The sequence below is a fragment of the Talpa occidentalis genome, unplaced genomic scaffold (genome assembly GCF_014898055.3).
Source record: "Talpa occidentalis isolate TD23 unplaced genomic scaffold, MPIMG_talOcc4v2.1 talOcc4.12, whole genome shotgun sequence".
Taxonomy (NCBI): Eukaryota; Metazoa; Chordata; class Mammalia; order Eulipotyphla; family Talpidae; genus Talpa; species Talpa occidentalis.
The window spans coordinates 33,992,973-34,019,272 of NW_023601212.1; the positions used below are offsets into that span (position 1 = coordinate 33,992,973).

The window sequence follows — 26,300 nt, forward strand, 5'->3', positions numbered from 1 at the left end:
TTGTATGATTACCTCACTATCAATTTATCCATGGCCATATCTCCCTGCAGTGCTAATAATCAGCTAATGGGAAGGGTTATTGAGGGCCACCTGCAGATTCTCAAACATTCCATGAACTCTGGTCGTCTCTCACTGATGTTTGACTTTCCTGCTGCCTTTTTTTTAATCTCCCAGTTCTCAACATTTAGCTTCTGCATTATTTCTACTTAAAGTCATTTTTGACCATTCTATATAAAGCTGAATATTCCCTTCTTTACATGCTTGTTTAATGCCACACATATTTCTACTTAGCACCTAGAATGTTTTATTGTACTCATTTTTGCTTGTCTCTTCTCTAACTGCACTGTGAATTCATTACTTTCTCATAGAGCAACTAGAAACCAAATTTAATGAAATTAAATCTCTCTCTCCTCCCTCCCTCCAGCCCCAGTTCTACCTTCCAGAAGTAATCAGTAATAAATTCATGTACATGCAACCAGAAATTTTCTGTGCATATGCATTTATATTTATAATATTTAGATTTCTGTAAACATTTACATACCTGAAATAGCATATAATTGGTCTGGGGTTTACTTTTCAATATACCAATATGGATATTGTTTTAATAAATTAAACAACTTTTTAATACCAATATGGATTTTTTTCATATCAACACATCATTTTGAATAGTTCTATGATATTCTGTTAGGCCAAAGTATCTTAACTTATTTAAAGAGAGGGATTATACCTTACTCATTTGTGTCTGCTTCCTTAGTATAGAGAACACAACTAACAAGTGTTATAGGAACAGATGGTATTATCCAAGCAAAAACACACAGCCTTTTCTTTTCCAAAAAAGCTGGCCTTTGGCTTGAACGAAATCAGTTTGCCACTGACTTTATCTGTATACTTCTTTCCAATTCCTGACATTTGCAGAAAATACCTTTGACCTGCATAGTCATGACTTTATCCTAAGAATGTCTGCTTAGGTCTGCTCCTACCCCCTTTGAAAAGAGCATCATCTGAACAGAAGCAGAATGCCTGCTTCAGGCACTTACCTTTAAGATATTTTGATTTCAATCATACCACCATTTCATTGCTGTCCCTGTGAAACTGGAGTGTGCCAGGGAGCAGGCAACACCTCACCCCGACCCGCATTTGGGGTTCTAGTCGAGAAGTGAAGATTTAGATTTGATGGATGTGTGAGCTCAGGCTGCCCTCACAGGATGCCATAGACTGGGTGACTTAAGTATCAGAAATTTATTTACTCACAGTTCTTGGGATCAGAAGTCCAAAGTCAAGGTGCTAAGTTTTTTTTTTTTCTGGTGAGACCTCTCTTCCTGACTTGTAGAAAGTTCCTTCTCATTGTGTCTTCCTATATACAAATTTTCCTCCGGGCACACCTGGAGAGAAAGAGAGAGAGAAAGATCTATGGTTTCTCTTCATCTTTTCATAAGAAAACCCCTTTTATTAAAGCAGGGCTTCAACTTTATAGCCTCATTTGACCTTAAATATCTCCCCTTAAATATTCTATTTTCAAATACAGTTAATTTGGAGAGTAAGGCTTCAGTATATGAATTGGGGGAAAGAGAGGACATGATCTACCTGAAATAATTTTTTTTAAAGAAACCAGGTCTTTTTTTTTTTTAAGAATTATTTATTTATTTATTTATTTGCCTGTTTATTTATTTATTTATTTATTTATACAAGAACCAGGGTACAGGCCAGATGCACGGGAGGGTAAGAGGATTCACCAGAGACAGAGAGGGGAACAGAACAGGCAGACTGACAAAATACACTGCTGAGGAGAGCAGCGGTGCAGCAGGAGAGGTCTGCCGTGATCGAACTGGCACTGCAGAGGCTATGGACAGCTTCACAGCACTGCGCTCAACTGCCTGCGCCATCAGTGGAGGCCCTACCTCAAATGTTAATACAATTAGGGCAGTTATATGTCCTGCTTTGCTCAAGACATTGCCAGGAGTGTGTCAGTTATCATGCTGCCCATTCAGCTAGCACTCTCCTTATCTAGCGGTCATACTAAGCCTCCTGTCTGCTCCATAGACCTTGCTTTCTTGCTGGCTGGACTAGTGAGACACTGGCCCACAGCAGAAGCATGATTGTGATTCTTACTCAGTTGCCTCTTTGGTATAAAATATATCAGTCAAATCTACAAAGATGACTTTTAAAGCAGATTTCATTGTTGTCTATGCCTCATGTGTTGTCTCTTTCAGTCAAGCTTCTCATCATTTGCTATTCCTGACACCCTTTGGTCTTGAGAGTTGATGTGGCCTTTTCACTCTTTTTCACTTTCTTACTCTCAGAAAGAGCTGTCTTGCAGTAACAATGTCTATCAGTGGGTCTTTGTAAGCTAACAGTAAGACAAGAAATCTGCCTACTTTCTGGAATTTTTTCATAACATGATCCCCAACATCTCTGTAAAACTTGAGCTTCTGGAATGGATTATTACTTGTAGAAATGGTTTCCTCAATCTTTTAAAATTTTTTCTTCCTTATATGTTTTATATATATATATATATATATATATATATATATAATGGAATTCTATTCAGCAATCAAAAGGGATAAACTCATGCCATTTGTAGCAACATGGATGGAGCTAGAAGGGATTATGCTCAGTGAAATAAGTCAGAAGGAAAAAGAAAAATATCGATGGTTTCACTCATAGGACAAATATAGGGGAAACAATCAGGAAAAAAAAGACAAAATTAGCAGGCAAATATAGATCTGAGACATACAGCAAGAGGTGGGGAGGGAGAGGGGTGGGAAGAGCACAAGAGACTATGGTGATGGTTCGCAGGTGACCTGGTGGTCAGAATATTACAGCGGTAAACCTGAGAGGAGAAATCAAACATTGTACAAAAATGAGCAATGATCATATATATACAATTAAAAACATATATTAGAAAGTGAGATAATATTTTTCTTCCTTTGTTTCCTTCCTTTCATCCTCCAGCTTTACCTCCTCTTTCTTCTCCTCTACTTCTTACTTGGTAGCTTATATGCTCCATGATTTTGAGCAATGTTTTCCCACTTCCGTCACTCTGATTTCTCCTTCTCTCCCTCCCTCCCACACTCTCCCTCCTCTGTCTCTCTTTCCTTCTTTTCTCTCTGGGTACTGGACTGACTTCTAGTCCTTTTCTCTTCACTACACTCTGCTTCACCTATCAGTTTTGTGAATTAATTTCCCTGGAGCTTTCTTTTCTCTGTTTATATCACTAAGTCTGAGCCTTACCATAAGGCAGAAATATACCTCCTAGTCTCAACTGACAGGATGGAATACCTTCAGCATAGACCCTGCTATCATTGAGAACACCTTTTTTCTGGACTACAAAGTGATTTTATGGGCTATAAGCAGCTGTTGAAGACAGTCTTTTCTTAATACCAATAAAATTCAACAAAGTGCTATTTTCAACTCTGAATATAGATAAGACCATCCTAAACTGAACAAAGCATATACATATATGCCAATGGAAACTATTAGTTTTGACAAAATATTATCTTATCAGTTCAATACAATATATATTGAAATTTGGTTTATTTTTTCAATACATATTTATTGGGCACCTACTGCAGTACACCTGCTGGTGAGCCACAGGTAAAATAAGGACAATTTTTGTCCTAAAGGAGCTTAAAGTAAGTCAAGAAGAATAAAAATGAAATCCATTATTAGAGCATAGAGACAGACATAAATGCTTTCAAAGGGATAAGCACTGTGTATTATGGGATCACCAAATAAAGGCATTTAATTCAACATGGGGGAGGAGTAAAGATGGCTCAATCTAGTACAGGTCTATACTCCTGCACTGCTCTATGGCTTAAAGAATGGGGAGCCCTCAAGAACCAAGCATGGGAGCGAAAGGGAAGTATCTCTTCCTCTCTCCAACAGAGCAGCACCACTCATGTTCACTATTAGGCATTTGAAACATGGTTAGTGCTCCTGGAAGACTGAATTTCTATTTTGTTTCTTTTTAGCATATGTCAAGTTAAATTTAAAAAATAACGTTATGAAATATTTCAAATTAAGTACAACTTTACCATTTCAATAGGGTCCTACTTTCCTTAAACTGTAAGGATTTTACCATTTGCATTGAGATGTGCTGTCCATGTTAGGTACACACCAGATTTCCAATGTTGGAAAAAGAATATTGTTGATCTAACTATAGTGTTCATTTTTCTATCTATTACACATCAAAAAAGATAAACTATTGGATTAAATAAAGTATATTACTGAGATTAAATTTTCCCTTTTAAACTTTTAAAAATGTGTATTCACTGGAATAACTGGATGTGAGAAGAACTCACCATCCCAAGTGCCAACACCAACCAAGCAAAGCACCTGAACCTCACACCCTGCTGGTAAGAACAGAACACGGTGTGGCCATTTGGGAAACAGTTTGAAAATTTGTCATGAGATCAAATATAACACTTTCCTTATGATCCACCATTCCTACTTTTAGGTATTATCAAAAGGAAATTAAGATTTATATTCATATCAAATTCTTTATGAAAATGACTTTAGCAAATTTATTCATAACCACCTAAAGAAGAAATGACTCAAATATCCATTACAGGTGAAATGAAAAGCTCTATGCTGTCCCACACATAGAATAAAAAGGTATGAACTACTGACCTTCATCACAATCACAAATCTCAGAAACATTATGCTAAATGACAGTGGCCATATTCAAAAGGTTATCTGGTGTGACTGACGACAAAGAGCCAACAAAAGAGTATCCAGAATAACTACATGTATAAAGATAAAAAATAGATTCATGATTTCTTACAGTGGGGATGCAAGCTTGGGTGAATTAGGAGAGGGAATGCAAATTGGCATGGGATCACCAAATCGTATAAAAAACTGATTACAGTGATGGTTAAAAAACTCTGAGAATAAAATAAAAAGCGCTGAATTGTATACTTTAAGTAGGTGAGTTGTATAGTATGTGAATTATATATCAATGAAGCTGTTAAAAAACAAATTTATAAAAAAGTAAATAAATGTGACTAGTAGAAAATTTATAATCCTATATATGACTTCTATTATGCTTCTATTATGCTTCTACTGGACATATGAGTCTAATATTTATTCAGTACTAGGGTAGACCCTGGGAGTAGGAAAAGATTATGGTGGTTATAATCTGACATTTTTGCAACTTTCTGGGAGACCTCAATGCTCATCAGTATTCTCCCCTATACTTTAGAGAATGAGATTCCTTGAGAGTCCAGATAGGCCACATAGATTAAGTCACTGAATGACCAAATGAGCCATTTATGAAGACTCTTTATCCTATTTAAAAAAAAAATAAAAGAGCTAAATCACAAAAGAATCAGAAATGCAGACTACCATTTAAAATAGTGTCAACTGCTAAAATGTTCAATTTCTAAAGAGGAGAAGTAAGACTGATTTAAAACTACCCTAAAAAACTATTTGGACTTCATATGTACTAAATCACAGGAAAATGAGCTAACTGATAATTTACTTAGGTCATCATTGAATATAGGAATTGTGGCCACCATTCACTCAGAACTCTCTGCTCCTGGTAAACATTACAGATAGTATGTAATTTAATACTTACAGCCATCTTCCTAAGGAAATGCCTCTTGACTTAGAGAATTCAATAAGCGCAAGGACTAATGCCTGCTGGGGGAGCCAATGGTCATCACACCCACACATCTTATTCCACAGGATTTGAGCTCTTCAACCAGTATGTGTAGCACACAGGCAGCCTGGACACTATAAAAAGTGAAAATCAGAGCATGTGGTTCAAGAGCTACTAATACCAGGTAAGTGAGCAAGAAGTCAAGTGCCTTCAGCGAGGTCTAGATATAGGTAGCAAGAAGTTACTAAAGGTAATCCAAGATCCTTATCCAAGATTCTGGATGCAGGAAATAGGCAAAGGGCTGAAGAAGCAAGTAGTCTGCTCTAGGGGTCTGGAAGTAAGAACACAGAGAGCCAAGCAAAACTGTTGAGTGTATATGAAAGAATTTCATAGTCAAAGAAATGGAAGTATAGACAACCCTTGCCAGAGCCATGACGTTCATCTCCAAAACCTAACCTTGAAATAAATATGTTAAAAGTAATTTCTTCTATAAGAGAAGATAGTGAAAGACTGTATTATGTAATTTCTAAGATAGTAGCTACAGGAGCAACTAACGTGACTCATCCTAGACCTCATCCACCCCGGGCAGTCATTAACACATATTAGATTCAATTACCCTCCTATTACTCTGCTTCCTGTCACAGACAAATATCACAAACACATCAAATCTATGAGAGATGCCTCTACTTCTTTACCTTTAGTCACGCAAATATGGATTCTACCACGCTATTATATCCAAACTGTTCTCCCAATGGTTACTGATGACCTTTGTATTCCCAAATTTAATGGATGATCTTTATTTTTTAGTATTCCAGCAATGTTCAGAACCATTGACTAGTATTATTCCACTTACATATTTTCTTTTCTAGACCTCCCTAAGATCACATAGTTCTGAAAACAAATCTCTAATCAATTTGGACTCCTCCTACACAAAACTCAATTTGTAGGGGTACTCAGGATTTGGTTCTTGCTCTTTTTTTCTATCTACATACTTGCTCTAGATGATCTCATTCACATATGTAACTGCAAATCTTTTAATGCTAATAATATCTGGACTTTTATCTGCATCTTTGCTCACTCTGAGCCCCAGACCTGTTCTATCAATTAATCCAATCCATCTCAACTACAGGCTCCCGTAATAAAATACCACAGTTCTGGAGTCTAGAAGTCCAAGAACATCTCAACAAGTTTGGCTTCTGAGGGTTCTCTTCCTAGATGTCCATGAACCTGCTGGGTCCTTACATGGTATAGTCCTTCTTCAAAGGGCACTAGCCTTATTAGAGTAGGATCCCCTCCAATTACTTCATTTAACCTTTATTACATGCTCACAAGGCACTGTCTCCACCTCTAATGGAGGTTAGGACTTCAACACAAGAACTGAGTGGTGGGAGGCACAATTCAGTCCATAGCACCCTCTCCATCCTTTCTTCCCCACACCACCAAATTACATTACAATACAACCAACTGTTTAACCACACATCATGGGTTAGTACTTGCCGGTAGCTAGTATACATCTTCTCAAGATGGCTTACATCTATTCACTTTCCTACTTTCACAGCCTCCACTCTAATATTTTTTAAGCTGGTAGTTACTTTTTTTTCTTTATTTTTTCCTTATTTACATATTTTTTACATCATTGTTCATTTTTAAACACTGTTTGCTTCCTTCACCTCAGGTATAGTCCCCATAGAATTTCCTTCACCAGTGGGCTCGTGCACCATCACCTCACTAACTTTAGGTTGGCTTACTAGAATTTCACCCTTAACCCTCTCCATTCCACTCCAGTGGTATTTTTTAAAATAAATGACATTATGTCATTCTGGCTCAGAACATGTGAATTGTTTTCTATTGTACTGAGCATCAGGCTGCAAATATAACATGGTTTGTTAGCCCAGACTTCAGTGACCTGCCTACACCCTTGGTCTTTTTTTGAGTCATTTTACCCAAAACTTTTTATCAACCAGGAACTCTGCATTTTCAGTTCCTGAATATTTTTTTCTTCTCATCCCACAATTTTTAAGCTTGACTAACTCTCACTTTACATTCATTTCTTTGCTTAAATGTTATTTCCACATAAAAGCATCCCATGATTCCCAATCTCAGTTGTGTCCTCCTCATATATTCTTACAGCTCCATATAACTCCTTCAGAGGAACATTATTTGAGTTTATGCAAAGATCTTACATAAGTTTGTGGAGAGTCCTTATTACTTTAATTTCCTTTCATATTCATAATCCTAGCAGAGTGCTTGGTACAACTGGGTGTTCCATAAATACTTTTAAAATAAACATTTGCTGCTTAATTGAGTGAGTGGCTGAATAAAATAATGAATGAAACTGTGTATCTCAACCTGCTGCTCATTTTTTAAAAAAAAAAATGGCTTAGTAGTTGATATCTGCTTGCGTGTCGACTGCCTTGGATGGTCAAGCAACAGGAGCAGGTTGTACAGCCAAGGGACACACAGTGGGTGCAGGCTCCACTGTGAGGCCAAGGTTTTTCCATGCCCAGAGCTTAGTGAAAAGAGATTGACCAGGGCAGCATCTTCTGACTGTAGAGAAACTAACAGAAAGATTTTGCCACATTACCCACCTCATCTCACTTCATGAACTTTTTGAGGAAAAAGTCCAAATGGTTAAAAACACACATATACATTGCTCGATTACGTTTTATTGCACTCATAACTGGTGACAATTATACCCTGACAAGCCTCAAACATTTAAATGAGAATTATATAGATTAAGAAATTCTGGGGCCTCCCTGGTGGCGCAAGGGTTAAGAAGCAACCTATGAAGCTATCCACAGCCACTGCAGCACGAGGAGTTCGATTCCCGGCCAGCCAGGGAGCAACCCACAGGGCGCAGCAGACCTCTCCTGACTCGCCCGCTGTTCCCCTCAGCAGTATATTTTAGTCAATCTGCCTGTTCTGTTCCCCACTCTGTCTCTGGTGAATCCTCTCACCCCCATGCTTCTGGCCTGTACCCCTGCTCTTGTATGCATAAATAAATAAATCTTAAAAAAAGGAAATTCTAAGGTATTAGGCAACCCCATCTTCCAGCTATTGCAAATCAAAGAAAATATGTCATATGAAAAGTGGGACATCTAATTTTTTCATTGCCTTGTCAACCTTCCTTGATCTTCCTTTAATCCATTAAGAAAAGAGTTTGTCCTTCCTAGAAATAAATCAGATATGTCCTTTGTAATTCTCCAGTAGTAAGCAGAGGTCAGAATATATAAATTTTGCAATAATTATTTTTAAGTGATAGAAAAAATAACTAATATTTGTATTATTTTAAGTGAGTAAATAAAATGAATAATCTAAATTTGGAGAAAATTAGTTAAAATCTGAGATCAAAGCTATAGAAAAATAGGGGAACCAAACTTTAAGATTTCCACTATTCCACTGGTTCTTAAAATGTTTTCTTGGAGTCACAGTAAATCATGTTTTGGAAATCTTGTCATTTTCTGTCAAGATACAAATACATTCTTGTTAGAAATGTAGTATATAGGAAAATTTCCACTTTGGATTTAGGGGAAAGAGTGTTAAACAGAAACATGTCAGACAAGTGTAAACCTTCATTAGGGAATAGGAACAAACAAACCCAGAGGCTTTTTGAGAACAGAAAGACTGTTGAAGACATTCAGTTTTTAAAAAAAAAATACATTTCCTTTTCAGGATACTGAAAACTCTTAAGTGACTTCACTGTCATTTGAAAGTTGGTTAGATATTTCCTATTGATCTAGAAGAAAAGGGAAGAACAGCTAACATTTTGGGCATGCATATACACAGGTCCATCCAGGATATAATAATTTTAACTAATTTGCATAAACTCCTGATAGTAGATATTTGGGGAGCACCCATCCAGCTGCACCACCTTCTCTAGCATGTACCCATTCATACCCCTTTTTATAGGAAGCGGTTCTTCAGCACCAGCTGACTTGGCTAGGGTTAAATGTTAACATAACAATCACCAGGGCACAGAGATAGCTGAGCTAATTAGACTTTTCTTGAGAAATTCCACTAGGAGACCACAGGGACTATCTAGGTGATAGTGGACATTTGCATAGAAATGTCAGGACAAGCAGAGGAATATGGAACTGCATGAAACCAAAGAGGAAAAGAAGCAGAGATGATGGAGAATATCTTGCTTTAGAAACACAGAATGATCATGTAACTGATTTTTCTGTTCTTGTGTGTCCCCAAGTGGCTTGGCTTGATTTCATTTCTTACCTTTATATGGCTGGGACATTGCATATTTTAGCCTAAACTTTTCCCTTAACTTGAGCTAGCTTAAATGGCCTTTAGTTCCTTGCTATCAGTGATCCTAGGCTGAGAGGTTATTTTATAAAAAGCTTTGTGGCTGAAGTTGACCAGCTTCCCTCTTCAATTCAGTCTTCATGTGAGGACATAGCTTTTGAAAGTATGTAAGTGGACTCTTGGCTCCTCCACAACTTTGACCAATCCTTACACATTTAAACTGACAATTGCTCAAAACAGAAATTTCCAGGGACAAACTCTCATCCTATTTCTCCTTCTGAAATTCAAGCAGCATCATTTAGATGCAGACTGGAGGGAGTCTTTGCATTTGGGGGTTCAGATTCTCAGTGTCAGTTTCTTAGCAGAGGTAAGGTCTCTGAAGCTCCATCTTAAAATGGCAATGCTCTAAAATAGCTCACTCAGACATGGAGATGGATTCACAACTGTCTGCAAAAGAAATCTCCTACTGACGTCAATCAGAGTTTATCCTGAGGGCCTATGAATTAGGTGATTATTAATAAATTTTGCTGAGTTCTTTCAATCTCATCTGAAAGATTTAACTTTTTCCTTTCCCAAGAGTGGGTTGGAAAAGAGGAGGATGTGACTATGTGGGAACATTTTAATGTCGCTGGTGTTTTACTGGTAGATTTTACTGCAGAAGTTCAAGAAAGAAAAAACTTAGCACAGGTTTCGATTCCTCTTTGCACGCTGACTCTCCCTCCCTGACCTCTTTTTCATCTTCTTTCACATCTCCTGCATGATTTCAATTTCCACTGATTACCAGAAAAACTTCAGAAAATGACATTGAGATTTAAAAGCAGATGGCACTGCAGATGTTGAATATTTAATCATTATGTTTGGGGGGGCTTGGTGCATGTGCTCTTTTTTCATTGTTGCTCTTAAGAAATCACTTTTTTGCAGGGTATGTAGAAGCACTCAGAGTGATTAATTTCAGTAGAAAATTAAATTACACAAAATCTTTTAGATGTGAAGAAAGGGGATAAGCTTGTAGCAAAAATAAAATGCTAATGTTGACTGACCCAGTCCTTGTGGAAAGCAGTGTAGGGGTTTCTCAAAAGACTGAACATAGATCTGCCATATCATCCGGCAATTCTATACCGTGGTATCTACCAAAAATAAAAAATACTGTAATGCTAATTTGAAAAGAAACATGCACTCCCATGTTTACTGTAGCACTATTTACTATAGCCAAAATATGGAAACAACCTAAATACCTCCAAACATTTAAGCTATTTGCAGTAACATGGATGGAGATGGAAAGTTTTATATGAAATGAAATAGGCCAGGGGAGAAAAGTAAGTACTGGATGGTATCATTTATATGCAAAATATAGAAAAATCAAACAAAGGGTCAAAGACAAACTTTAAAACCAACCCTTGAAAACTGATCATAGATCTTCATCTTTCAGAGGGGGAGGGAAAGGGATGGACACAGGGGGATGGGGGTAGGACACAATGAACTTTGGTGGAGGACTTTGGGTGCTTTGGTGGTGGTGTGCTATGGTGACTGCTTCCTGGAGTGGGGGATTCCTATAATTCCAAACACTAGGAAGGATGTAAAGTAATGGTACTTCAGAAACAATAAAAAATAAATTAAAAAAAACAAATTAAAATGCATAGTAAGAAAAAAAGAGAAATGCTATGCCATTGGAAATGCATGCTTGATTTTTTTTTTCAGTCTTTAAACCATATATATACATGAAGAAGTCATTGTGCATTTTCCCTTTTGGAAATTCTTGTACACATTAAAATTAAGTCTCTGGAAATCATTTTTCTAATAATACAAGTACTTAACAATAGAATGCTAAAAATAGATTCGTAAATTTTGTCCAAGTCAAGACACTTTAAAATTGAAAGGGCACTATTAATAATGACACAGGACATTCAGCCTGAACAGATAGATCTCACACATAAGGTCCCCCTTACCACCATTTTCTCCTAAGAGCTCAATATTATTATTTTAGTTTCCCAAACACACCATTTCAAATCCTTTCTACTCAGTTCACAGAATTGACTTGAATTGTTTCCCTCACAACAGACAATTTGAGATTCATCTTGTTTCACTTTCAGTTACTCTGCCTCCTTGCTTTTGTTGTTTAATATTGTTTATTTTCTTGTGGAATTTTATAGACATATAGAAAGTACATAAAGTCAGAATATAATGAAATTATTACAAAGGGACACCCAGAAAACAATCGGCTAGGTCAGAGGTGAAACAGAGATCTTACCTCAAAACTCTCCAGAGGGTACTTTCCAATAGAATACTTTCTCATTCCCAGATGAAACCCTTGTCCACATTACAGCAGTTACCTGATTTTTAGATCTTTAATTCTTGTATGAATTCCTAACAAAAATCTTTTAGTCTTGTCCAATGTGCTTGAAATTCATACAGGTGAAATCTCATTGTGTATGTTTTGTGTGTGTGTATCTGGTTCCTTTGCACAGCATCCTGCTTTAATTGTTGTGTTTAGAGGTGCTTGTTCATTATTATTGCTGAATGTTCTTTCATGTCTGAACATGCCACTACTTGCCTTGTCATTTTATTGCTGGTAGGTAACAAAAATAACATTGCTAAAAAATAGTCTGATACATGTCTCTTGGTACATAAAAATATGTATTTCTGTAGGGGAAGTGTGAGAACAGAAGCTGGGTGGGGTATGCATAACTTTAACAGTTAATACCAAGCACTTTCCCAAAGTAATCCTCTAGAATACAATTCACAGTTTGTATTATTAGCATCACCTGGGGACTTGTCCCAGCTATAAATTCTCAGCCTCTCTCCAGACCACTTGAATCCAGAAACTCTGGGAGAAAACATATCAATCCTTGTCTTATCTAGTCCTATAGGTTGTTCTGATGTTTGTGCAAAGTCACTAGTTTTGAAATTTTGCTGCAAATTTAAAAAATTTTGGAATCTACAAAAAATATACCAATTCCTACCTTCCTTGCTCTACATCTTCTCATTTAGTTGGTCTAGAACATGACCTGGGCCCTGGGTACCAGGTTAAGACCCTGAGAACCCTAAAAAGAAAGAAAAAAAATCTGTCCCACACAGAGACTTTGATATAACTGACTTTGGGGGACGAAGAGTTTAGACATTATATTTTTGTTGTTGTTGTATTTTTTTGTTGTTGTTATATTGTTTTGTTTCATTTTCAAATAACTCCTTTGGTAGTTTTACTAACAGCAAGACGTAGATACCTGCTTTAGAATTGTGAATGACAACATTCTAAGTGCCCTGTTTCAATAATTTCTCATTTCTCCACTACCTTCCCACAACCTGCATTCACTGTCTTTAATTCGGTTCAACTAGAAATAAAGAAATTTGATCCAACTAAATCATACAAATGTGTGAACAATGAATAGTCTCAGAGTCCCTGAGTTCAGAGTAAATTATCTAAGCTGAATCTCTAATTGGCAGAATTTCTAGTGAGTAAAAAACTGAGATAAAGGATGAATTGAAACAGAAAGAATGAGTCAGGAGTTCATAAGCCATGTGGAGGATATTCCATTTAAGAATGTGATAACTTGTTTTCCTTTAGTGTCTACTTCTAGCTTGTTCTGAAGTCTGGTGGAGATTATTTTACCTTTGACTCATCTGTTTCCCATTGAAGGTTGTTCCTACAAGGAAATGCAAATCAAACCCACAATGAGATACCACCTCACATCAGTGAGAATGACCCATATTAAAAGAAAAAACAGAAACAAGTGCTGGTGAGGGTGTGGAGAGAAAGGACCCCTCATACATTGCTGGTGGGTCTATAGACTTCTCTAGGCCCTGTGAAAGCAGTGTGGAGGCTCTTCAAAACACTAAAAAAAAAAATGCATCTGCCATATGACCCAGCAATAAAAATGCATCTGCCATGTGATCCAACAATTCCACTCCTAGATCTCTAGCCAAAGAACACAAAAACATGAATTCAAAAGGAAACCTGTGCTTCTATGTTTATTGCAGCATTTTTTACAATAGCCAAGATATGGAAACAATCTAAATATGCAAAAACAGATGAGTGGAAGAAGATGATGTTTGAAAATACATAATGGAATACTACTTAGTGATCAAAAAAGATAAACTTGTGGCATTTGCAACAACACAGATGGTGCTGGAAGGGATTATACTAAGTGAAGTTAGCCAAAGGAAAAAGATAAATACTGGATGGTATCATTTATAGGTGGAAATAGAGAAACCAAACAAGGGGTCTGTAGGGTAAAGAAAATGTCAGGCTTTTCTGCCCTTCCGCCATCAGGATAGATGATGGATCCTTGTCCTGAATGCATGCCTGATGGCGGGCACCTGGAATAGGGTGTGGGCATAGGTAGATGGGATTCAGCTGAGCTAAGACTGTGCTTTTAAGGGCGGCGTCACAGGGGGACGCCAGCAGCAGCAGTAGCAGCAGCAGCAACAGCAACAGCAGTAGAAGCCGAAGCAGAAGCCGAAAGAGAAGCCGAGAAGCAGCAGAACGAACGCTAGAGAGCCCAGATAGAGTGAAGACTTGCTGGGGGCTGGGAGGCCTGCCAGCCTCCCAGCCCCCCAGCCAGCACCCCTGCCTGCCATATGCCTGGTGAACCCCAAATAAAAAAACCTGCAAAACTACTGAGGACTCTGACTCCTCCTTTACCCAGTCTGCATGGGATCAGAGAACCTGCACCGCGTCCAGTCCGGCCCCTTACAGGGTCAAAGGCAAACTTTAAAGCCAACCCTTGAAAGTTGAACATGGATCTGAGGCATCCTGGAAGGGAGGGGGAGGAGAGGTAGACAAGGGAGGGGTGTGGAGAGCACAAGGGACTATGTTGGAGGATTATGGGTGCTTTGGTGGTGGTAGAGGTGACTACAGCTGAGGCGAGAAATCCTATAATGTTAAAATATTAACACGAATGTAAAGCAATGCTATGCAAATAATAAAAATAATAATAAAAAACTAAAAGTGATATTGATGGAACACTTGAGCATCTCGTAAAGTACTTTGCTATGTTACTAGGTAATAAAGTTAATTGAATTTATTTCCAGGAGATGAATTGGTATCAATCTTCAGCCATTTCATTTGAATCCTAAGTAATTCTTTTATTTTTGAAATTTACTTTATTTTTATTTTATTTTTTAACTGAAGTACCATTGGTTTATGTCCTTGTTAGTGTTTTGGAAGTATAGGATCTCCCTACTTCAAGTAGTCACCTTACTGCACCCACGGCCAAATCACCCACAGCTCTCCACAATAGTCCATTATACTCTCTCCCCACCCTTTTCTTGCTTCTCCTTCTCTCCTTCCTCCAAGTAATTCTTTTTAAAGAAAGAATTAGAAATAAAACCAACCAAACCAAGTTTTCATAAAGGCCAAAAATTATTTAGTATTTGACTTGTCATTCAAGTAATTCCTATGGCCTCCCTGGTGGTGCAGGTGATTGAGTGCGGCCCTATGAGGCTGTCCTCAGCCTCTGCAGAGCCGGTTCGATCCCTGCCAGCCATGGAGATGCCCACAGGCTGGACCAGACCTCTCCTGTCTCGCCCGCTGCTCCCCTCAGCAGTGTGTTTTGGTCAGTCTGCCTGTTCTGTTTCCCGCTCTGTCTCTGGTGAATTCTCTCACCCTCCTGCATATCTGACTTGTACCTCGGTTCTTATATAAATAAATAAATCTTAAAAAAAAGTAATTCCTAAATTCAAAACACTTTATCCTATTTTGACCACCCCATGCTCCATGTAATGTGTGAAACTAAAGAAACAGAGTTCTCGTTTGTCCTAACGATATTGTGATCTTAGATGTTCAATACTTGTGAATTATGTTACCTCACAACAAAGACAGACAAAATGTTAGCTGATTGACTACAAATAAGACTAATTACATAACACAGTCATGTGGGATTTACCCCAGATGTGCAAGGCTGGCTAATATTGGAAAATCAATTAATGTGCTCCATCACAGCCACAGACAGAAAAAAGAAAAAATCTCAAATGATCCATAGATGCAGAAAGAGCATTTGAAAAAAATCCAACATCCACTCATGATATGGACTCCAATAATCTAGAACTTCTGCCTTCAGGTATAAAACAGAATGTTTCCTCTTACTGCTGCTTTTCAATATCATATTGGAAGTTCTAGCTAATATAATAAGACAGGAAAAGGAACAAAAATTGTATATACTGGAAGGGAAGAAATGAAACACTCTCTGTCCATAGACTACATGATCATCTAGAAACTCCAAAAGAATTAAACAAAAAAAAAAAATCCTAGAAATAATAAGCAATTATAGTAAGGTCACAGAGCACAAGTTTAATAATATAAAAATCAATGCTATTCCTCTGAACTAGAAATGGGAAAAAAAAAGATTTTAAATAAAAAATGTCATAATATTTGCATAGCATCCCCCCCAATTATGGAAACACTTAGCTATAAGTGTAGCACATAGAAACTAGATTTTTTATAAGGAAAATAAAAGTTTGATGAAAAAAATCAAAGAGGAGTTAAATAAAAGATAATATTGTCCAGGACCATGGAAAGACTCAATATTGTTGAGATATCAGTTCTTCCCAATTTAATTCATAGATTCAATGTAATCACAATAAAAATCATGAAAATTCCAGCAAGTTATTTTGTGAACAATCACAAACTCATTCTCAAGTGTATGTGGAGGCAAAGGCTCAAAATAGCCAACACAATATTGTAGGGGAAGAAAAAGTGGGAGTAATGATTCTACTGACTTCAAGACTTACTGTGAATCTACAGGAATTAAGATGATAGGCGCAAGTGAAAGAATTCACAAATAAATCAATGAAACAGATAGAATGCCCAGAAACACCCTCATGCAAATGCAGTCAGCCAATCTTCAACAAAGGAGGGAATACAATGGAGCAAAGATTGAAAAAAAAAATTCTAATAAAGTAAAAATCAAAATCAACAGGCAACTATAAACCAGAGACATTCTGCAGGGAGAGAGAAGGGAGTTGGATCAAAACAGGGGTGGGAAGAGCACAAGGGACTACGGTGATGGTACATGGGTGAATGGGTGGTGGGAATTTCACAGGGACTATAACTGAGATGAGAAAGCATACATTGCAAAAAAAATGAAGAAATATGATGTAAAAAATGCATTAAACAATAAAAAATTAAAAATAACAAAAACCCAAATGCTACTGGAACCACCAAACAGCCACATGCAAAAAGTGACTCTAGACACACCTTTCACAGAACTCAAAATGGATCACAGGCTTATATGAAAAGTGAAAAACTATGAAACTCCTAGAAGATAACAGAAGTAAATTTAGGAATGACCATGCTCAGAATGGTGATGACTCTTTAGCAGTAGCAGATGTAGGAGCCATGAAACAAAGAGTCAATAAACTGAAGTCACTAGAAAGGAGAAAGTTCTGTGAATGACAACATCAAGGGATGGAGGTGACAAGCCACCGACAGGGAGAAAGTGTTAGTAAAACACATCTGAATAAAGACTGTTTTATCAAGTTTTCAACTGCTTGCTGGCCATTCATACATGTACTCTGAAGAAATAGCAATTCAAGTCTTTTGCTCTTTTTTTATTTTATTATTTATTTATTTATTTATTTATTTATTTTTTAGATTTAAATTTTATTTTTATATTCCCCATACAATTACAACCCCCTTATTTTTACCCCAATCCCTCCTTTCCCCACCCCCACCCCCCATAGAGCGTCTCTGGTTCATAGTTGTTTGTTGATTTTGATATTTTCTTTCTTATAGTTATTCTTTTTCCTGGTCCCTTATTTAAGTTTTCTAGATTCCTGCTATGAGTGAGACCATCCAGTATTTTTCTTTTTCTTTAAGTCCTTTGCTCTTTTAAAAGGCTCTTTTAAAAGGCTGTTTTGTGGTGATTGTTGCTGTATTAATGTATTAAACCTACAGAGACAGTGGCACAGAGGGAAGCCCTTTAACTTTAACCTTCTGTGCTTCTGAATGACACAACATGCAGGAAAAAACGATCTCTAACATGCCCTCACCCCAAACATACTTAATAAAACACTATTATCTTAGCCTACTGTATTTTTTATGATACATGAAAGTTTACTATGTATTTATCTGATAATATGTTCACTGTCTTGTTTTCTATATAAAATGCAAACTGCAAGGGTCTCCCTGGTGGCGCAGCGGTTGAGCGCTGGACTGTGAAGCTGCCTGCAGCCTCTGCAGTGCAGGTTTGATCCCTGGCCGCTGGTGAGGGTCCCTCATGGTGCACAGACCTCTCCTGCCACGCCCGCTGCTCGCCTCAGCAGTGTACTTCGGTCCTTCTGCCTGTTCTGCTCCCCGCTCTGGCTCTGGTGAATTCTCTCAACCTCCCACACTTCTGACTATACCCAGTGCTTGCACAAACAAATAAATAAATCTTTTAAAAATAAATAAATAAATGCAAACTGCAAGATGGCAGGGACTCTGTCTTGTTGAGCATGGTGGCATCTGTCCCCAGCACAGGGCAGGGAGGTTCTCCACTAAATAAACAGAGATCGGGCCTGCCTGGTGGCCTAGGGAATAAGTCTCAGTGCTACCATCACTGCTGCCTGAGCTTGATCACCAACCAGGGAGGTGTCACACATGGTGCAGCAGACCTCTCCTGTCTTGCCTGCTGCTCCCCTCAGCAGTGTATTTCAGTCAGTCTGCCTGTTCTGCTCCCCACTCTGGTGAATCTTCTCAGTCCCCACACTCCTGGCCTACACCCCAGTTCTTTTATGCAAAAATAAAAATGACAAACCCCCAAACATTACCATTTTGTATTGTCAAGGGAGTGGTCAGGGGAGGTACTCAGCGGCCAGGCAAGGGCGGATGCCAGAGGCCAGTGTCCATCTGAATGACTATTAAAAGGGAGATAGGCTGACATTTCTCCATCATGGCACACACTGCATGTCTCCGGGGCTGGGAGCTGTCCTCTCCCTGCAGCAGGGCCACGGTGGCTGCTCATGAATGCCTGCTAAGTCTAGGCTGCTGCTGCAGCTACATTTTCAATCTGAATGAAGGAATGTATGATTTACCCTCAGTTGAAATAGTCCAATCATTTATTTCCTTCTCAATAAATTGCATTTCCTGAGGGCCACTGTTCCCAAGTTCTTTCTGCTGCTTCATTTTGGTCTTTCCAGCCCCTCACCACCTTCAAATTCTGGGATTACCTCGAGCAGCTGAACAACCCATGGGTGGATAGAGTCTCGCTCTCCCCAGCTATGCTGGAGGGCAAAGTTTTGATTTTTCTGACAACCCGAGTTTATTTTTAGAGATATCAGGATGACTCACCTCTCCTGACATTTGTTTCTATAAAAACTAACTTTCAAATGTCACACTTCCAATTCTGTACAAAGAGCAGGAGAAAAGCTGCAAAAGCAATTGAACCTGAAGAGGACTCCACCAGAGAGTTCCTTTCATCCGCTGTCTTGCGGGTCCTGCCTCCCTTTGGCTTCCCCACACTGATAGACCTCCGCCCACCGCCCCTCACTAGCCCCCCAGAGCCGCGTCCTGCAGGTGCCTGTGCGGGTGCTGACTGGACAACGGACCTCTGGAGGCTGTGGCTGGTCACAGATCAAAGGAAATCAAGCTGCTGTTTGCATCTCTGCCTCAACCTAGGAATTACTGGCTGCAATGCCAGCAACAGTTAAGGTAACACAGGCTTCACGCAATGCCAAAGAAATGTTAAATATATTTGCTTGACGGATGTACCAAAACACAGAAAATATTTCCAATCTAATATTCAGTGCACTGAACCACTGAATCCTCTCAGGGGAAGGTGACAGACTCGAAAACAAAGAATAGGAGGCAACTGGTAAGTGTTTCTAATGTGAAGTGGAAAAAAAAAAAGTAGATTCCAAAACGGTTGGTAATAAGGGTGGACAGCACAACATATCGCAAAATGCAAAGTTTATGTCAAGCAGGGATTATAAGGATTTTCTTTTCCTTGTCAAAAATTTATAATTTCCATGTATTACTTTTAAAATGAACAAAAGTAAACATAATAAATGAGAAATGCTATTTCATTAATCTTCTGTAAGTGAATATGTGTATATTGAAGATGTATGCACTTTTAATGTTTGTGGATTCCTAGATTGTTTACCTAAAGGATTCAAAGCAGGCAGTAACCAGATGGTATAAATAAATAGAAATCTACCCTGTGGCTGAGCTGCCAAAGGGATACTGAGTATAGGAGCCAGTGGGGGAGAGAAGGAGAATGGGGTCTGGCTAGCAGACAGATGCAAGCAAAGTCTGAGATTGCCAAGAAAGGACTTCTCATATATCCTAATTAGCTAGAGAATAAGAGAAATGCAGGGAGAGCTCTAATCTGGAATCTTGACCCTACTTACCCACAGATGTGAAATATCTACAGATGCATTTGTCATGCACTGAGTGCCCACATATGAGCAAGGGTCTGTAAGAGAAACACAAAAGATATAACATGTGCCAGTTCTTAAGGTGCATGCAACCTAGGAGTAGTAAAAGACTACAGAGAGGCACTGTTCAAGGCTTACAAGACGTGAGCAATGGCATATGCAAAGGGAACTTACGTAAGGGAAAGCAGGTGGAAATTTGGAAAACTCTGGGTAATGAAAGGAGTTTGGCCGAGTCTTGAGGGATGAGTGGGAGAAGAGGGAAGAGGATCAGAGGTGGGAATATAAGTCTTCCTGGTTACAAATGGACCACCAGAACCCAGCGATAAGCTGCATTTCAGTGTTTCCAAAGATAGTCACAGATTGCCAGTAAATACTGTATTGTCAAGGAACACATGGATAAGCAGGTGAGTGGATGAGTAAACTGTGAGGACAACTTACAGACCAATATACATTTTAAGATGTGGTGGGGTTGGAACTTGTGTGCAGCCTGATCCTGATTCTTTCCCCACTTTCTGCAGGATCATGTCCTGAGTATTAGAGCCTCTTTCTCTTTATCTACCCCTAGGATCATTAACTTCTCAAGTCCCTGTTCACCAGCATCTAATTCAAAAGAAAGCTCCATTTTGTTCATTTTAATTGCCTCCCTACCTTTCTATTCTTTGCTATGCTTACTTGGTTTGTGAGCAGGCCAACTCATTTGGGGAAACAAACTCATTTTCCACTCTGTCCAGCGTGGTCCTCCACCTGGAATTCCCCTTGGGCACTGCTTTCAATGACTTTCCCACTGATGCTACAAAAATGGGGTGGGGGCAGGCTTCTAGACTGAACCTCATGGTCTTAGCTGGAAAGGGGTTTAGGAATAGAGATAGGAGTCAATCCCCTAAAGTTGGGTTAGGGCAACTGTGGTAGAGGCTGGATTCTAGTTACGTTTAACCTATTCTAAACCTTTATAATTATGTTGAATGAGCTAGATATAATCTCTGTGCTCATAAAATTTACATTTCAATGATGGGACAGGATAATAAGTTTGGAGTTAAATGAAAGAAGTCACTGAAAGATACTGGGTTCCATAATGATCTGATCCCATTTATGTGTTAAAGATTCCTCTTGCTACTGTGTGTGGGAGAGGGCTGAGGGGACTGGGGAGGAGAAGACAGTAGGCGGTCAATTAGGTGACATTAAGTAAATCAAAGGAGAAAAAGAGGTAGTTGTGGAAGCAGAGAAGTGGGTGTGCTGAAGATGTGTTGGGCAGGTGGATTTGACAAGACTTGTTGCAATGGGTTTGAATGAAAGAAGGCAAGGATAAGTCATTATGCAGAATTTTGGGGAACCACTGGCATCTCAGGGTTCTACTGGCTTTGTATTGAAATTGACTTACAGGAGAGCATAAAAAAAACAAAAACACAAGACAAAACCCCTGAATATTAATACCACGACCAATCTGCCTCAATTTAGCAAGTTTTTTGGTCTCACTCATTGTCCTAATAGAAGTTATCCAGCTCTCACATCTCTGTCACCTGGCAGTACTTACACGAGAAGTTTGTCCAAAGCTGTGAACCTACAGTGCCCAGATTCAAGCCCATCTGTTGGGTGAGATACAGCTTGTTCAGAAGCACATCCAGGTTTAGCAGCGGGCAGCTGCCAAACACAGATGAGACAATTATAAACCAAAGGAAGGAGTTGGTGTTTTCCTGAAAGAGATGGTTTTTGAGAAAATGTCATGGACATTCTTACTCTAATTATTTTCTCTGGTGACTTAAAACAATTACAGCTGTGTGGAGGTTCCTCAAGCTACTAAAAATGGAGCTTCCCTATGATCTAGCAATTCCACTCCTAGGAATCTACCCAAAGAACACAAAAATATTTATTTAAAAGGACATCGGGGGCCTCCCTTGTGGCGCAGCGGTTGAGCGCTGGATTGTGAAGCTGCCCGCAGCCTATGCAGCACCGGTTCGATCCCCGGCTGCTCCCTGGCCACTGGAGGAGGGTCCCACATGGCGCGCAGACCTCTCCTGCCGCCCGCTGCTCCCCTCAGCAGTGTACCTCGGTCCTTCTGCCTGCTCTGCTCCCTGCTTTGTCTCTGGTGAATTCTCTCACCCTCCTGCACTTCTGACTGTACCCAGTGCTTGTATAAATAAATAAAATAAATAAATCTTTAAAAAAAAAAGGACATCGGCACCCCTATGTTTATTGCAGTGCTTTTTACAATAGGTAAGCTATGGAAACAACCCAAATGCCCAAAAAATAGATGACTGGATCAAGAAGATGTGGTACATATACACAATGGAATATTACTCAGCAATCAAAAAAGATAAACTCATGCCATTCACAACAACATGGATGGAGCTGGAAGGGACTATGCTCAGTAAAATAAGCCAGAAAGAAAAAGAAAAAAATATTGGATGATTTCACTTATAAGAGGAATGTAGAGGAAATAAATAAGGGATCAGGGGGGAAAATAATCATTTTAGAAAACCTAAATAAGGGACCAGGAAAAAACCTAATTATAATAAAGTAAAAATCAAAATCAACAAGCAACTATAAGCCAGAGACATACTAAGGGGTGGTGGGGGAGGAAGACGGACTAGAATCAAAAAAGGGTGGGTGGGAATTGTATGGGGTCTACAACCAATATGAAAATGCATACATTGTGCAAAAATGAAAAAACAATGTAAAAATGTATAAAATAAAAATAAATAAATAAATAAACAGGCAACTATAAATCAGAGACATTCTGCAGGGGAGGAGGGGGGTGAAGGATCAAAATGGGTGGGAAGAAAACAAGGGACTATGGTGATGGTGCTTGGGTGAATTGGTGGTAGATATTCCAGAGACTACATCTGAGAGGAGAAAGCATACATCGTACAAGAACAATGTAAATATATATGTAAAATAAATGGCTACCAGCTTTCTGTGATCATCAAAAAAAAAAAAAAAAAAAAAAAAAAAAACAAAAAAAAAAAACAATTACAGGAAGCACCTTAGGATGGCAGGAAGTGTGCCATCTGTCTTGGTCTCTGAAAGTATTTTGGCAACCTGGTTGCCTTTGCCCACCTGTCAAAGCTGTCATCTCCAGGACATCACTTCTTCTGAGAGTGCCACCAGGCTCAACCATGCCTGTGTGCTGGCCTCCCTGTCAGAACTTCAGCCTCAGGACTATGACAGTACTACCAAAAAAAAAAACAAAAAAATTTCCTGGGCCTCCCTGGTGGCACAACGGGTTAAGTCACTGTACCGTGAAGCTAACTGCAGACACTGCAGCACTGCATGAGTTTGATCCCTGGCCAGCCAGGGAGCTGACCCACATGGCACAGCAGATCTCTCCTGTCTCACCCTCTGCTACCCTCAGCAGTGTATTTCAGTAGATCTACCTGTTCTGCTCCCCAATCTGTCTCCAGTGAATCCTCCCACTCCTACCCCACAGACCTCTGGCCTGTACCCTAGTTCTTGTATGCATGAATAAATAAATCTTTAAAAATATTTCCCTGTGTGCAATGGGTCATAAAGATGCCATTTACTGGGGCCTCTCCTGGTGGCGCAGCGATTGAGTGCTGGGCTGCGAAGTTGTGTGCAGCCTCTGCAGTGCCAGTTCGATCCCCGGCCCCTGGGCGAGGGTCCCACATGGCGCGCAGACCTCTCCTGCTGCCCGCTGCTCCCCTCAGCAGTGTACTTCGGTCCTTCTGCCTGCTTTGCTCTCCCCTCTGACTTTGGTAAATTCTCTCACCCTTCCACCCTTCTGACTGTACCCAGTGCTTGTATAAATAAATCTTAAAAAAAAAAAATTAGACTATTTCCAATAACTGTGAAGTTTTAAAAAAATAAAAGATGCCATTTATTTAACATCTGAGGAAAGTGCTCTTCAGTATACTTGGTCTATGTTGGCAAAGCCACACATGCATTCTCTGCTAGTCTCATCAGAAGTGCTAAAGAATACTAAAAAAATGAGAACATTTAAACCCCTCCAGTTGCAAATTGCTCCTCCACCCCACATACACACACACACACACACACACACACACACACACAGAGTTCCTGTTTCTTTTTGAAATTATTTTGATAGTACTCATGAAACAGCTTCAGACTGAGCGGCAATGACACCAGTACACTGGTGGGCCAAGGTGGAAGTGATTTATATATCCTCAGTGAGTATATCCTCAGCTATATACTGAGGATAACTACTACTTCTATTACAGAGTGTCTGCTAAGCACTAGGTTCTTTAAGCGACTTTACATCTTTTCTTTTTTATTTAAACTTCATGGTGATTCCCATAAAAATCATTGCTGTCCCTATGTTACTAAATGGAAATTTAAGAGTCAAATCACCCTGTGAATCCAAAGAGTGAAGAAGGAAGAAGTTACTCTGAGTTATGTGAAAGAGAAATGTATTTATGAAACTGCAATATGAAATAAAATCCAGGGTTGAACATTGATTGTTCTTTCTTGCCCCAGGTGATCCCAAGATGTTGTCTGAGTGAATATGACTCCCTGCAGTTTCCTGTCTCTGAGGAACTATGCCCCTGAGGTCTCTATCACTCAGGCAGTAAAGATAATATGAACAACACACTGGAATTATTTTATTCTCTCCATCTATTTGCTCAGCATACAGTAATTGGATTAGTATAGTCTTCTTTCCTTTCCTGGATATGAAAGATCAAGTTTGTTACCACAACATTGTCTGCAGGTTTTAAAAAAAAATTATGCCTCACTAGATAAATATTTAATATTATTTAAAGTGTCACTAGTGCCCAAGACAGAAAGAAACCTACAGAAGTATGATTTTTGAGAGATTAAAGACTCCAACTTACCAAGGGTATTTTCCATTTGGAATTTATCTAGATAAAAACTATAGTTAAAATCTGATACCTTGGAAATTTCTCAAACCAGAAAATATGTAATAGTTTTAAACATCTTGACTCAAATTAGTTTTACTAAAGGAAATAGATGTCCATGATGGGGAGAAGGGGCCCAGAAGTTAGTATGAAGGCACAAAGGAGAGCAAGGCAGAGGGAAAGGGAGGGAGGGGGGAGGGGAGAGGGAAGGAGAAGAGGGAGAGTGAATAGAGGCGATAAGAGGGGGAGAGAGAGCAAAAAGGGGAGCAAAGAGCAGGGAGGAGGGATGGAGTTAGAAAGAGGGAAGGGAGGAGGGAGGACAGTAAGGGAGAGGAGAGAAGGGCAGGGCAGGAGGTGAGGAGGATGCAGTAAGGCCACTGGGTACAAGACGTGTCTGCCTCAAAAGTTTGATGGACACAACCAGTGTACAAATGCGCTGAGACTTGATTCTTGAACTCACTGGGGTTGCAATTCTGCTCTCTTCTTAACTGGCGTGGCATCACCATGGTGTTTTTTTAAAGGGTGTATAACTTTAGCAAGAATTCGATCTGAAAATGTACCGTAATGGACATTAATTCACGTGCTGGAGATTCAAGATATTTTGTTCCTTGGAAATGTCATTAGTTATTCTTGAAACTGGATGTTGCCTTTGCAGGGTAATGCGCAAGGAGAAGAGGAGGAAACAGAAGGAATAATCGTTAAGGCGCCCAGCTTTATCTTAAGTGATCCGGGTGGTCCAATTTCCAGGATTTCCAAGGCTGATGAGTAAAAGCTTTCTCTCCAATGATCTATAACCTGGAAAGACAATAGTCACAAGTGACAGGGTTCCAGTAGAGGCAGCTTTTTCTGCCTTGTGGTTTTTAATATTCTGCTGGGGAAAATGTGCTATTTCTTGAGATTGCCGAAGCCTTGGAGACCTAACTGTGCTGTCATGGGTTTCCAGGCTCACTGAAATGTGTCTTATTGTTCTTGCCTCACCTCAAGCAGAACTAAGAGTTCTCTTCAACAAATGTTTATCTACTGTCACCAAATGCCAAGTAGAAGATTCAGTGCTGTGGCTAAAATAACCCATAAGGCACAATTCCTGCTTTTGAGGTATTCAGGTAATTATATTTGATATTTAAGGTTTGCCTCAACCCCAAGACCTGTGAAAGTTTGTCAATTTATACACTAGTTATTTTCATGCAGCTATTTCACCTGTAGTTGACCCATGGTCGGTGGGTCAATGGTGCTACCTTAATGATTTGGGCACATGGACTGAGTAACAA

The 26,300-nt window shown here is 39.2% G+C and overlaps 1 long non-coding RNA gene across 3 annotated transcripts in view; it reads right to left on the reverse strand.

Annotated features, from left to right (window-relative positions):
* LOC129145477 (uncharacterized) overlaps positions 1-26,300 on the reverse strand; it is a 104,994-nt gene that overhangs the window by 69,412 nt on the left and 9,282 nt on the right. Inside the window, exons 1-2 of one of the 3 annotated variants that reach the window (XR_008551080.1) lie at positions 12,814-12,900; positions 1,252-1,382 (exon numbers count right to left, since the gene is read on the reverse strand). This is a non-coding gene — a long non-coding RNA (uncharacterized LOC129145477). Of the gene's footprint in view, positions 1-1,251; positions 1,383-5,575; positions 5,729-12,813; positions 12,901-26,300 lie in introns of those variants that run through there. The other 2 variants (XR_008551079.1, XR_008551081.1) reach the window with 2 other exon arrangements.